Below are 13,861 nucleotides of genomic sequence, written 5' to 3' on the forward strand. Positions count from 1 at the left end.
AATAAGCAACTGTAATTAACATTTTAGCATAGAGCTTTCAAGAATTTTTCTATGCTTAAAAAAAGTATTTCTCTCTCTCAAAATTGGGATCATAGTCTGTGTATGATATAATCTGCTTTTTTTTTCATATGAAACAGATTTTTTAAAGTAAGATGTTAAAACTGTAAACTAGATCTTCCTAAATTGTGTGTTTCTTTTATGTTTATGGTTGTTCCATATTCTAGCAGTGTATGAACATGTTCATTTCTTCATATCCTTAAAACGGTATATCAATCAATCCTTGGAATCTTTGATAGCATTATGAGGTAAAAGTGATAGATCAATATAATTTTTACTTTTTGTTTTAGGTGAAAAAAACATTCCATGAATACATTTCCATTTGACTTTTTTGTTCTTTTCTTTTGCTTATTTTTTATTAATTTGTGTGAATCCCTGTATATATTAAGGACACTGATTCTTTGACATACAGGTTTTAAGTTTTTTTTCCAGTTTTTTGATGACTTGGGGCATATGCAGAAATATTTAATTTTTTAGATAAATTCATCACATCTTTCTCTGATGCCTTCTGAGGCAGTAGAGCATAGTATTCAATATCTGGGTCTTAGAGTCAGACATACTTGAACTTGAATCTTGGTTCTTTCCATGATCTGACTACAAAGACTCTTGAGAAAATGACTCAACTTTTCAGGCACTTTGTTTCTCTATCTATAAAATGGAGATAATGCCTTCTTTGAAAGACTGTTATGCAAAGTATATGCAAATAATGTGCAAAAAAGAGTTTAGTCCAGTGACTGGCACATTAATGCTCAATAAATTTTAGTTACTGTTATAATAATTAATATTATGATCATGATTATAAAGGGTCCTCACAGGAAAATTTTATTTAAAAAATATGCATGTATTTTCTTGTCTTTAAATGTAAAAGACAATGTTAAATGTAAAACATAATGTGAACACTGAAAGAGTTTCACATAAATTAAAATTTGAATTTGAGTAATACAAATTCAAAGACTGTTTTGGGGGGATTTTCAAGTCTTATAGAAAGATAATCTAGTGGCTGTTTATTTCTTTGAAGTATAGGCTCTATTTAATGGTTGAAAGTTATTTTGTGAAGTTATTTATCCTTTATACTACCGTTCTACCTCTCTATTTTCAGTGAATCAAATGAGTTATTGATTATGGAAGAAATCAAATAGAGATTTTTCATATTCATGTTTGGTCTGAAAGTGTTAATTAAAAGAAAGGTCATTTAAAAGGGCACCTGGCTGGCTCAGTTGGTAGAGCATGCAACTCTTGATCTCGGGGTTGTGAGTTCGAGCCCCACCTTGGGTGTGGAGATTACTTAAAAATAAAATCTTTAAAAAGAAGAGGTAATTTTATTTTATTTTTATTTTTATTTTTATTTTATTTTTATTATGAAATTTATTGTCAAACTGCTTTCCATACAACAGCCAGTGCACATCCCAACAGGTGCCCTCCTCAATGCCCATCACCCACTTTCCCCTCCCTCCCACCCCCCATCAACCCTCAGTTTATTCTCAGTTTTTAAGAGTCTCTTATGGTATGGCTCCCTCCCTCTCTAACTTTTTTTTTCCTTCTCCTCCCCCATGGTCTTCTGTTAAGTTTGTCAGGATCCACATAAGAGTGAAAACATATGGTATCTGTCTTTCTCTGAATAACTTATTTCACTTAGCATAACACTCTCCAGTTCCATCCACGTTGCTACAAAAGGCCATAGTTCATTCTTTCTTATTGCCAAGTAGTATTCCATTGTGTATATAAACCACAATTTCTTTATCCATTCATCAGTTGATGGACATTTAGGCTTTTTCCATAATTTGGCTATTGTTGAAAGTGTTGCTGTAAACATTGGGGTACAAGTGCCCCTATGCATCAGCACTCCTGTATCCCGTGGGTAAATTCCTAGCAGTGCTATTGCTGGGTCATAAGGTAGATCCATTTTTAATTTTTTGAGGAACCTCCACACTGTTTGGCAGAGCGGCTGCACCAGTTTGCATTCCCACCAACAGTGCAAGAGGGTTCCCGTTTCTCTACATCCTCTCCAGCATCTATAGTCTCCTGATTTGTTCATTTTAGCCACTCTGACTGGCGTGAGGTGATAGCTGAGTGTGGTTTTGATTTGTATTTCCCTGATGAGGAGCAACATTGAGCATCTTTTCATGTGCCTGTTTGCCATCTGGATGTCTTCTTTAGAGAAGTGTCTATTCATGTTTTCTGCCCATTTCTTCACTGGATTATTTGTTTTTCAGGTGTGGAGTTTGGTGAGTTCTTTGTAGATTTTGGATACTAGCCCTTTGTCTGATAGTCATTTGCAAATATCTTTTCCCATTCCGTTGGTTGCCTTTTAATTTTGTTGATTGTTTCCTTTGCAGTGCAGAAGCTTTTTATCTTGATGAGGTTCCAATAGTTCATTTTTGCTTTGAATTCCCTTGCCTTTGGGGATGTGTCAAGTGAGGAATTGCTGCGGCTGAGGTCAGAGAGGCTTTTTCCTGCTTTCTCCTCTAGGGTTTTGATGGTTTCCTGTCTCACATTTAGGTCCTTTATCCATTTTGAGTTTATTTTTGTGAATGATGTAAGAAAGTGGTCTAGTTTCATCCTTCTGCATGTTGCTGTCCAGTTCTCCCAGTACCATTTGTTAAAGAGACTTTTTTCCATTGGATATTCTTTCTTGCCTTGTCAAAGATTTAGTTGACCATACTTTTGTGGGTCCAATTCTGGAGTCTCTATTCTATTCCATTGGCCTATGTGTCTGTTTTTTGTGCCAATACCATGCTGTCTTGATGATTACAGCTTTGTAGTAGAGGCTAAAGTCTGGGACTGTGATGCCTCCCGCTTTAGTCTACTTCTTCAGTAAGAAGAGGTAATTTTAAAGATTGCATGAAAACATTAAGAAACCATAGTGCCCTTTTCAGTGTTTTCCTCCCATTTCAGTTAATATTCAGAAGGGATGGCTGTGTTCTTAAGGTGGATGGCCACAAACAGAGAAGAAGAGATATACATACGTATTTAATTCTAAAGTGCTGACTTGTGCTATGATAGTAACAGGAATCATGGCTTTGAGAGTACTGACTGGGTAATGACTCCTTCTGCTGGATGAAGCTGTGCTTTTGGCTACACAGACAGGGTGGGAAGGTCCCAGAATTCTGTGCTCCTTAGACAGGAAATGTGGCATGGAGGTTAGAGCAGGGCTCCAGACTGCCTGGGTTTGCATTGAGCTGTGCTGCTTAGTGGCTCTGTGACCTTAGGCAAGTTACCTAACTTCTCTGTACCTTGGTTCCTTTGTTCGTACCATTGGGATAAGAGTAGTACTTACCCACCTAAGGGTATTATAAAGATGCAGCGATTTAATAGCTTTAAAGCACTTAGAACAATACCTAACATAGTAAGCAGCCATAAATATTATTCTTATTTTTTTATTTTTTTAATGTTTATTTATCTTTGAAAGAAAGAGAGAGGCAGAGCATGAGTGGGAGAGGGGCAGACAGAGAGGGAGACACAATCCAAGGGAGGCTCTAGGCACTGAGCAGTCAGCACAGAGCCAGAAGCGGGGCTCGAACCCATGAATCTTGAGATCATGACCTGAGCTGAAATCAGACGCTTAACTGACTGAGCCACCCAGGCGCCCCTTCCATAAATATTATTCTTATGATCCTGTCCTCCTCTACACAACTTCTATATTGCCCTGTGGCATTTGCCTTGAAACCATAATGTTGAATACAGCTATAGAAATACCTGGAATTTGTTGATTGTCGTTATGGAGAGGAAATCCCAGGATCTCTTAAGTTTTCATGCTCCAATCTGAGTAGAGAAGCAGGATGCAGATAGAAGGTAAGGAAAGTGGAGAGCATTTGCTGTGCATCAAGATGTCAGGGCTAGTGACTATCTCTCTAATGAAGAAAGGCACTCTTTTATTTAGTATACTAAATACAATCTATTATAGGCATTCATAAGATAGCATTAAAATCCATTTATGATACCCACAGGCTACTGCGTTATGCAGGTATCTGTTCGCATATTGCTTTGTGTAACTGAATAATGAAGCACTCATTCGATTTGCAGACTTGCAGTGCAGTGTATTTAGGGATTAGCTTAATGTTTCATCACTGCTTGTTATGAAAAGGACAGATAATGGAAAGATCGCCCCGCTGTCTCATAGCAGAAACCTCTCCAGTGATAGCTGAATGAGGTACAAGCTCATTTGGAAATCCAGGTAATTTTCTTCTCCTTTCTTACTTCCCCTTTTCCATGAGAATTTCATCCATTTCCTTTGTGCTAGCTGTGGCAGAGAGGTGTGGGAAATTATCATTAAGTGTGAAGTTAAGATTTCTGGCCTCAATTATTGTCTCAGAATTAAACAGCAGCCCTTTAACTAGAGAAGTATCTGCAGAACCAGCCCATGAACATCAAGCACTGACATTGTCCCTGTTTTGAAGGTGCTTTTTGGTAACACAGCAAAGTTGAGACCTAAAAGGTAATACAGAATACTCGCTAATAACCTCAGTATTGAGGTAAGAGGGAAAAATTCAACAGCGGTCTTTCTTTCTTAAGGAAAATGCCAATTTCTTGGTGACTTGAAAAATAATCCTTAGATTTAATAAAGTACAACTTTTTTTTTGCTCAACTCATACTTCAAGCAAATATTTAAAAAAATATGTATTTATTTATTTTTGAGAGAGACAGAGTGCAAGAGGGGAGGGGCAGAGAGAGAGGGAGACACAGAATCCGAAGCAGGCTCCAGGCTCCGATCTGTCAGCACAGAGCCTGTTGCGGGGCTCAAACCCATGAACCGTGAGAGTTGAAGTTGGACGCTTAACTGACTGAGTGACCCAGGTGCCCCAGGGGAAATTATTTTTAAGACTCTAGTTACATAGTGTGTTTAGAACAAGATTTGAAATAATAACATCTTAGATTCGTGTAGATCACCCTGGTGTCTATTAGCTACACCACTGGAGAGAATGTAGCCTTATTGGCAAAGGCAGCACCGAATATTTAAGACATGTAGTTAGGGGTTGAGTGGTACTAAAGTACACCTTCATTCAAAGCCATTGCCAATATGACCTTTTTACTCAGATGCAAGGGGAAAGACGTGGGCTTCTCTCTGTGTTCTGGCTATTCCTTCAAGTGGCCCCTTCAGCAGGTGACCTTTTCCTGAATGGAGAATGAATCAGACCCCAGGATGGTTGTGAGGATAAAAGGGACGGATCCATGTGTGGGCCTATTGTTTGCTGCCACATGTGCTAACTCATCTTATTCAAATTCTTCTTTTATTCTGGTAAAATATACATAACATAAAATTGTACCATTTTAACCATTTTTATGTGTGCAATCCAGTGGTATTAACTACATTCACATTGTTGTGCAACCATCACCTCGACCCATCGTGAGAACTTTCTCATCTTCTTAAACAGAAACTCTGTATCCATTGAACAATAACCCCCCATTCTTCCCTCTCCCCAGCCCCTGGCAGCCACTATTGGATTTTTAGTCCCTGTAAAATTGCCTATTTTAGAAACTTCATATAAATAGATTCATACCATATTTGTCCTTTTATGTCTAACTTCTTTCTTTCTTTCTTTCTTTCTTTCTTTCTTTCTTTCTGACTTTCTTTCTTTCTTATTAAATGTTTTAAATGTTTATTTATTTTTGAGAGAGAGGGGGAAGAAGGGCAGAGAGAGAGGGAGACACAGAATCTGAAGCAGGCTCTAGGCTATAAGCTGTCAGCCCAGAGCCTGACACAGGGCTTAAACCCATGAACTGTGAGATCATGACCTGAACCAAAGCTGGATGCCCAACCGACTGAGCCACCCAGGTGCCCCTAGCTTCTTTAACTTAATATAATATTTTCAAGGATTATCCATGTTGTAACATGTATTAAAATGTCTTTCCTTTTTTAAGGCTGAATAATATTCCATTGCATGTATATACTGTATTTTGTTTACCCATTCATATGTTCATGGATATTTGAGTTATATTCTTAAAAGATTGCATACAGATGACCGGAAAATTTACTTGGGGTCCTCTGGAGTAAAGCCCTCAATCTTGGTAGATTGCATTTGCTTGTAATTCTTCCTTCCCTCCCCACCATTACCATGGTCCACTATGAGTGGAATGTATGTCACCACCCCATTGATGGTGGGCTTTACCGTGACTTGTTTTGGCTAAGGAAAATGTGCAGAAGTTTCAGTGTGCCTTTCTGAACCAAGGTCATAAGAGGTATTGCATGTTTCTGTTGGCCATGTTGGGTTTCTGCCATTGCCATTAAAAAAAAAAAAAACCAAAAACAAAAACAAACATGGCCTGTAAAGCCAGTGGTCCCATAGGTAGGAGACACGTGTAACAGACCTGAACCAACTCACAGCCTGGAGCCAAGGCCAGCCAATCCCAGCAAAGTCTAGCATAGATAATTATCCACAGACTTGTGAGTCAGAAATATATTATTATTATTTGAATCCACTGAGTTTGGATTCTTACATAGATTTATTTCAGCAATAGGTGACTAATTCAGGCCTTGGTGAGAGAAGGGGGAAGCTTTTCCCCCATAATTCCAGGGCTCACTGCAGGTTGTGGGTGGGTAGAATTCTCTCCAAGAAAATGTCTTCCTGATCTTGACTCAGCTTAGGGCAACCTGGCTCTTCTCAGCCCTCAGAAACAAATTGACAGTCTAGGATGAGATGGGTACTGGATCCTCAGGTTGTTTCCTTGCTCTTTTAATAAACGGAGTCCTATCTGGGTTTTTCTCAATTGCAGAGGCTCTGGTGAAGATGGTAACCAGCCTATTTAAGGTGATTAGATTTCAGGGCAGAATTTTTCATTGGCTTGCACTCCTCCAAGCACTCTACTCTTTCACTTATTCTGAGCTGAATATTCATCATATGTGAGGCTCCTTTCAGCTTTCTTCTTCATTCTCCATCCTTTAGCTCATGGTCTTCAAGCTTGTATTTTCTTTAAGGTAGCATTGCCTTTAAGGCCACTTCCCAGTTATATGTTGGTGGACCTAAGCCATCCAAAGTATAAACCAGGGGGCATGCTGGGGTGATGTCTGGCAGAGGATAAGACTGCCTTCTATTGCCCTATGACTACTGCTTACATGTGGCTGTGTCATGATTCCTGATTATGAATTGAACATGGGTGGACCAAACTCATTGCTTAGAAAATATTTCAGATGAAATAAACATAGGTAATTTAAAATATGAGCTTTTATTTTTATTTTTTAAGTTTATTTATTTATTTTGAGAGAGAGAGAATGGGTGGAGGAGGGGTAGAGAGGGAAGGGGACAGAGGAGCTGAAGCAGGCTCTGTGCTAATAGCAGAGAGCTCGATGTGGGGCTCAAACTCAGAAACCATGTGACCATGACCTGAGCCAAAATCAGACGCTCAATTGACTGAGCCACCCAAATATGAACTTTTTAGGCTATAGTTTATTTATTATTATTACTTTGGGGAAAATGAGTTGTTAATACTATTACTTTAAAAATTGCCACACACTTTCCTCATTCTTGCCCCAAGGCCTTTTCCTTCCTCCTCTTGCCATCGCTGCTCACTTTTCTAGTCGCACGGGCATGCAGTTGTATTGTTCCTGAAACATTGGCCACCGGAGATATGAATTATGATTGATTTGAGCAGTTGGTAGTATGTAATTGAAAAACACAGTCCTATATGTTGATAAAATAGACACTGTTTATAACTAAAGAGTTTAGGGGTAAGGTTTGAGTTTTATCATAAACAAAACTTCCTTTGAATTCTTGCCTAAAAATTTTGACTGACTCCCTTTAAATAAAGTAAAGGACTACAGTTTAGTATTTATGTTAAAGATAATCACTATAATATTGTCTAAAAGAGAGTTGAAAATATGCATAATTTTTTGTAGGAGTTAGGAAGCCTGTCCCTGAAAGTTTTGCGTTATCCCAGCTTCTGACTTTATCTCATAACTTGAGGTTGGCCGACATTATGCTTTTAGAGATTTCCTGTCTGTGTGTTAAGGGTGAAATAAGTTCAACATTAGTACCCATTTTTCTTGAGACAAGGGAGAGAAAAGAAAGTGACATCACCTTTGGTGACATCATGCAAAAATCAACCTTCATTTTGCATTGGTTCTTGAAAAAGCCTGTCTTCAGTGAGAAGAATCTTAGAAAAAACTATGAGTAACATCATATAAAAAGCAAGTTGAGAAACTCAGGACCAGAATATGGTGTTACTTAATGTGCAAACATGGTTTGTTTAGAGGACTCTGCTGTTTAGGACACACACACACACACACACACACACACACACACACCACTGAGCTGCAAAGTGTATGTTGCCTTTTGTATTTTGCAGCTTCTGACAGTTGATGCCTCAATTTTGCTAGAACTTCCAAGGGCTTAGTTTGGGGTAAATAATAATCATTTAGTGCATTAATCTTACATTCTCAAAAATGCCATTTTGTTTCCTCAGGACAAGACTGTCAAATCAAATTTACTCATAGACCAATTTCCCCTCATGAAAATCCTGGTGGGCTGAACTAATATTTCATCAAAAAAAAATATGCCAACTGAAGTAAAGCTGTTTACAATGAGGTTGTGTCATTGAATGATGACCTTCTGCAGGCTAAAGCTGGCCCACAGGCTCAATGTTTGACATTTATACTCCAGAATATTTCAGTTTTACTTCTCCTAATAACCAAGGTAACACTGTTTCTAGGCTTTTAGGCATGGAAGGGATTTTGAGAGCCCTTTTATTGATGATGTAGGAGGACTGAATCCTTTTCTCTTCAGTGGGACATTTTGTACATATGTGATATGGATGACAATATGGATCCTGTTTGACAACACTTTTGGAGAAATAGCAAAAGGAAATAAGTTTAAAGCGGAGGATAAGAAATTTAAGTTGAATACAAAGAAGGTGCTGAAAGAACAAGCAAAGGACGTGAGAAATAGCCCTGGCTTGTGAATCTCTCTCTCTCATTTTGTGGTTGCATATGTGTGGATGCAGTTTGTTAGAGCACATGACATAATCATAATGGCTGCATTTTCTTTTTCTTCTTATTCAGATTAACTCAATTCATAGTGATATAGACTAAAGAGGTCATAATAGTGAGTAAAAACTTAAACCTGAGTGAAAGTAACTTGATCCAGTGATTGGGTTTGGCCCTTAGCCTTGACAGACATGGTTCTAATCCAAGGGAGTTGATTAAAAATAAATCACAAGAGACCAAGGTGTAACTGAAATGCCAATGTATTACATTCCAGTGGGAAATAGTCTTCTCTGGTGAGCAGAATGATCCTATCCTCCACCCAAGGTACCCACCTCCTAGAATCTGAACCAAATGTAATGGGAAATGTTGGCTGTCATCTTGGCATCCACCATCTCCTTATCCATTTCTAAACAAATCTCTTTTATCCAAGGGTCATTCACTCCCACACATAGCCCCTGTGCCTCAGGGGAAGCTGGCTGAGACCATATCTTGGGGTTCTGATTAGTCTAATCTAGTCCTTTCTGCCTTAGTTTGCAGACAGTCTGGCCCAAATCAGTTTGGTTCAATGGGAAACAAGAAGAACTTTTCTCAGAGTTTTTGGAAATGCAGCTGTCTTGTTATGAAGCATAGCTACAGGAAGCCAGCCTCTTACTGTATATAAATGAGTAGCCATTTAGCCCGAGTTGCTATAAGGGGCATCCTACAGCCCTGAAGGGAATCGGCCTTTAGGATGAAACTGCCAGTGTTGGTGTCAAAATGGAACGATGGAAACAATCTGTGTCCTTGATGAGATCCTTGGTCAGTTAACCCTAAAGCCTTTTCTACGGCTGGAATTTAGTTTTGGTTGCCAGTATACTTTATTATTGTCACAGATATTTTGGGACAGCTTAAAAACCCTTTCAATTTTATGCAGCTTAAAAACCCTAACAGTTATAGGGTTTGTTACCAGAAGTGGGCTCCATCAAGTAACAAATCTTAAGCTATGGAATTGGCTGAGTGTAGGAGGTAAGACAGAAGGAAGCTTGGGTTTTCTATCATTGACATGCCAGAGTGAAACATTTGTCATTTCCCCATTAAATAACATACCTTCCAGAGCTTTGGGATGAAAGGATTTGGTAGAAAAAAAAATCAAGCTATTGATTACTTCTTGCATCTTCCAATAAGATATTACAAGAACAAAATAAGACCCAGTACTCATCTTGGATGTTGCCATTGGAGGAAAATGGGGTTTCTTTTAGAGAGAAGCATTATGGGGTGCTAGATTGGTTCACTCAGGAAGTCCCTTCACTACCAGAATGAGAACCCAACCCATAGTTAGAGCAACTACCAGCAAATGCCAGCTTATCCCAGCAGAGCCACAGTCAACCCACAGACTGTGAGCAAGAAATAAATCCATGCAGTTTTATTGCAGTTGGGGCTTGTGTGTTACACACAATTATTGTAGCAATAGCTGACTAGTATAGTGAGAATGAGAGATGAAGGAGAGGAAGCAGTTTCTTAGAATCTTAAAAAGTTACAAATTACCCCCACATTAGTTTTAGGAGTAGATGCAGCCTAAATCTATTAGGAATGTGGTGCGGGGGGGGGGAGTAAGGTTTAGTTTGAGGGACCATTTTCCCTTTTCATGAGAAGGAGGAACTATAACTATGTTGGATTCACCTATCAAGTTTTCTACCTATCCATGTGGATGACCAAGCCATGAAATGGAATGCAGTGGAAGGAGGAGAGGAGAAAAACGGGAGGCCCCTCAGCTGTCTCTGTCTTTGCTAACACAGCTAACAACCCGAGCAAGAAAGGGTTGTCTTTAGAAATGACATATGGCTAGGTAGGTTTTGAAAAATTAAAAATGGAAAAGGATTTCTAGTGTTTCCAGCTTATTAAGGCATAAAAACAAGAACCAATTTGCAAAGATGTGGGCAGTAGCAGAATGGATAGTGGAGGCTGATTAGGTATGTCTGCTCAGGGCGACTCATTAAAAGCACCCGACTAGAGTCCTGAAGCCGCTATAATTCCCACTGCCTCCCACCATTACCACTTTATCAGCTTCAGAGGGAAGGTCCATTTATTCTTCAAAAAGGCCCACTCCTGATGTGTGTTGTTCCCTTTTCTTGACTTGTAGAACCACACCAGGATCATTCAGTTGATTTTGGATGGAGGTGCATGGCAATACATCTCCTGAGGCAGGAGATTGAAGCTTGACCTTGCACTTCTGTGCCTGACACTTCTAGGCCTTCATCTTTCTTCGAGGCAACAACATACTGTCTATTACAGATGAGGTAAGACACCACATGCTCAGTCTCCATGTGTATTTAAAATGTGGATTCAGCAAGTTTGTCTCTTCTCTTTGCTTTGACTATGGGGATGGGAAGGCTGCTTTGATCTTCAAAAATTATGACTATAAGTGATGCCTATTCAAATATTGGCTCAAGATTAAAACAGCGATTGCTTTTGAGTTGTTTTTAGAATCTTTCCTTTCCAAAGCCCCCTTTCTGTCTTTGGACGTGTTAGGTGCTGACCAAGTTCAAATTTCCACATGATATCTATGTATCTGAAATGTATGTGACACACAAATGCTGGGTAAATATTTTATGTTTTAGGTTTTTTTTTTTTCTTGCCATGAAAGTAATGCATGCTTATTACAAAAGTGCACTGTATACTGAAAAACTGTAAATAAGGAAAAATTTAAAACCTGTGGGGGCACCTGGGTGACTCAGTCCGTTAAGTGTCCAACTTCGGCTCAGGTCATGATCTCAGGGTTCGTGAGTTTGAGCCCCATGTGGGGCTCAGAGCCCGAATCCTGCTTCGGATTCTGTGTCTCCCTCTTCTCTGCCCCCCGCCCCCACTCATGCTCTGTCTCTCTCTCTCTCTCTCTCTCTCTCTCAAAAATAAATAAACATTAAAATTTTTTTAAAAAAAAACCTGTAAACACACTACTCAGGAATACTGCTTGCATTTATATCTATATATTTTTATAAATATGTGTATATGTAAATCTTATATATGTATATAAATCTTTGATATAAATTATTATATTGGTTATACAGCTTTGAATTTTCCTTTTTAAAATAAGCTGTCACCCTGTGAACTTGATGGTGCTTAATTGAGTGTGCCTGTTGTATTCACGGTGAGATTTATTATTTTTCCTATTGGTGCTTTGTTTAAAGAGCTTTTTGTAGCCTCGTATTTTCAGTCTGGCTTCACAGTGTGTGGAGACATGCTCTCCCATGTGTGTGAATGAGTATCTTTCATTTGCTACTCTTGCCAGAGAGAATGACAAATCCAATTCTGCAGTTTAAGATTTATCTCCAAGATTGATATGTCTTTGGCCATAAACTTAAGTGCTAGGTAGTCAGGCTTCCAACACGTATTAATCCCATGCCACGTGCAGAACTGGATGCTAATTGGTTTAGAGCTTTTGGTGGATATAGAAGGACATGGGTCCTCAAGTGACCAGCAGTTCATGAAACAGCTGCTGAGGGCAGAATGGGTTACCCTGGCTTCTGGCACTGGCTGGTTTTGTGGGGAGATGAACGGAGTAGGGTGGCCGAGCTCTGGGGTTCATCCTTAGAGCAGGGAATGCTATACTCACATGCACAGAGGCAGAAAAATTCTTTACAAGTGTAAGGAATGGCGAGCAGCTCCACTTGGCAACAGCAGAGGAGCCACGCGGGGGAGAACAGACTGGAAGCTGATTTGTTTGGAGGGCCTGGACACAGGGCTGACAAGCCTGCATTCCACAACACAGATGGGAAGGATCCCCAGCAGGTTTCCCAGCTGGGGAGTGACATAAAGACGAGGACATTCAAAGCTGATTATTTTATTGTTTGGGTGTATCTGCAGCTCCCGTTATTTGGTATGATCATTCTAAGAGCATGCTTGCTAGGCTTCTGCCCTGTCAGAGTCTGGCCATTGAAGTTGTGTGCAGCTTGTGCAGCTAGCATCATATCCTGTCCCACCAGGAAGGTCCAAGGTAGGCCAATTCCAGCCCCTTGAAATAATTAGTTCCCACTGCTCTTTGTGTACAGAACCAAAAAGATCAATTTATTGGCATTGTGGGTAATTTTCAGAGACTGCCAATAGAATGTATTAAACTAACTGGATTGTAGGAGGACAAGGGGGATTATTTTCCAACCACAAACCCAACTCAGGAGGGAGTTCTTGTCTTCCTTTGTGCTCGGAAACTAGTACAAATTTTACCATACAACGTGCATGTGCCTGCTCTCATACATTGCTGGTGGGATGCAAAATGGTACCTGTGTAGGAGAATTGGGTCATTTCTAACAAAATTACATATGCATTTACTCTTTGAATTATTAATCCCACTTCTACGAATCTGTCCCAAAGATATAATGGCAAAAACTACAGGAAGACATATGCCAGGTTGGTCGGTACAGTACATTGCAGCAAAAGATTGGAAGCAACCTGAATTCCACCAATGGGAGACTGACAAGTGTTCGCACATCTACACACAGGAGTACTATGTAGCTATAAAGAGGAGTGAATTATAATTCTATATATTGCTAGGAGTGGTTTTCAGCATATATTATGTAAAAAAAGCAAAGTGGAGAAAAGTGTGTATGTTTTTTATTTAAGAAAGGGGGTTATGAATAAATATATGTATTCATATATAATATGTGTATTTACTTTCATTAAAAAGGAAGAATAAGGGGCACCTGGTTGGCTTAGTCGGTTAGGAGTCCGACTTCGGCTCAGATCATGATCTCACAGTTCATGAGTTCAAGGCCTGCATTGGGCTCTATGCTAATATCTCAGAGCCTGAAGCCTGCTTTGGGTTCTGTGTCTCCTTCTCTCTCTGCCCCTCCTCCACTCACTCTGTCTCTCTCTCTCAAAAATAAATAAACATTTAAAAAAAAGGAAAGAATAAGC

The 13,861-nt window shown here is 39.4% G+C and overlaps 1 long non-coding RNA gene across 1 annotated transcript in view; it reads left to right on the plus strand.

Moving 5' to 3' along the window:
• The first annotated feature begins 11,120 nt into the window (after positions 1-11,120).
• LOC115507806 overlaps positions 11,121-13,861 on the plus strand; it is a 119,474-nt gene continuing 116,733 nt past the window's right edge. Inside the window, exon 1 of the long non-coding RNA XR_003966802.1 lies at positions 11,121-11,250. This is a non-coding gene — a long non-coding RNA (uncharacterized LOC115507806). The remainder of the gene's footprint in view (positions 11,251-13,861) is intronic.

This window comes from Lynx canadensis, chromosome X (assembly GCF_007474595.2).
Source record: "Lynx canadensis isolate LIC74 chromosome X, mLynCan4.pri.v2, whole genome shotgun sequence".
NCBI lineage: Eukaryota > Metazoa > Chordata > Mammalia > Carnivora > Felidae > Lynx > Lynx canadensis.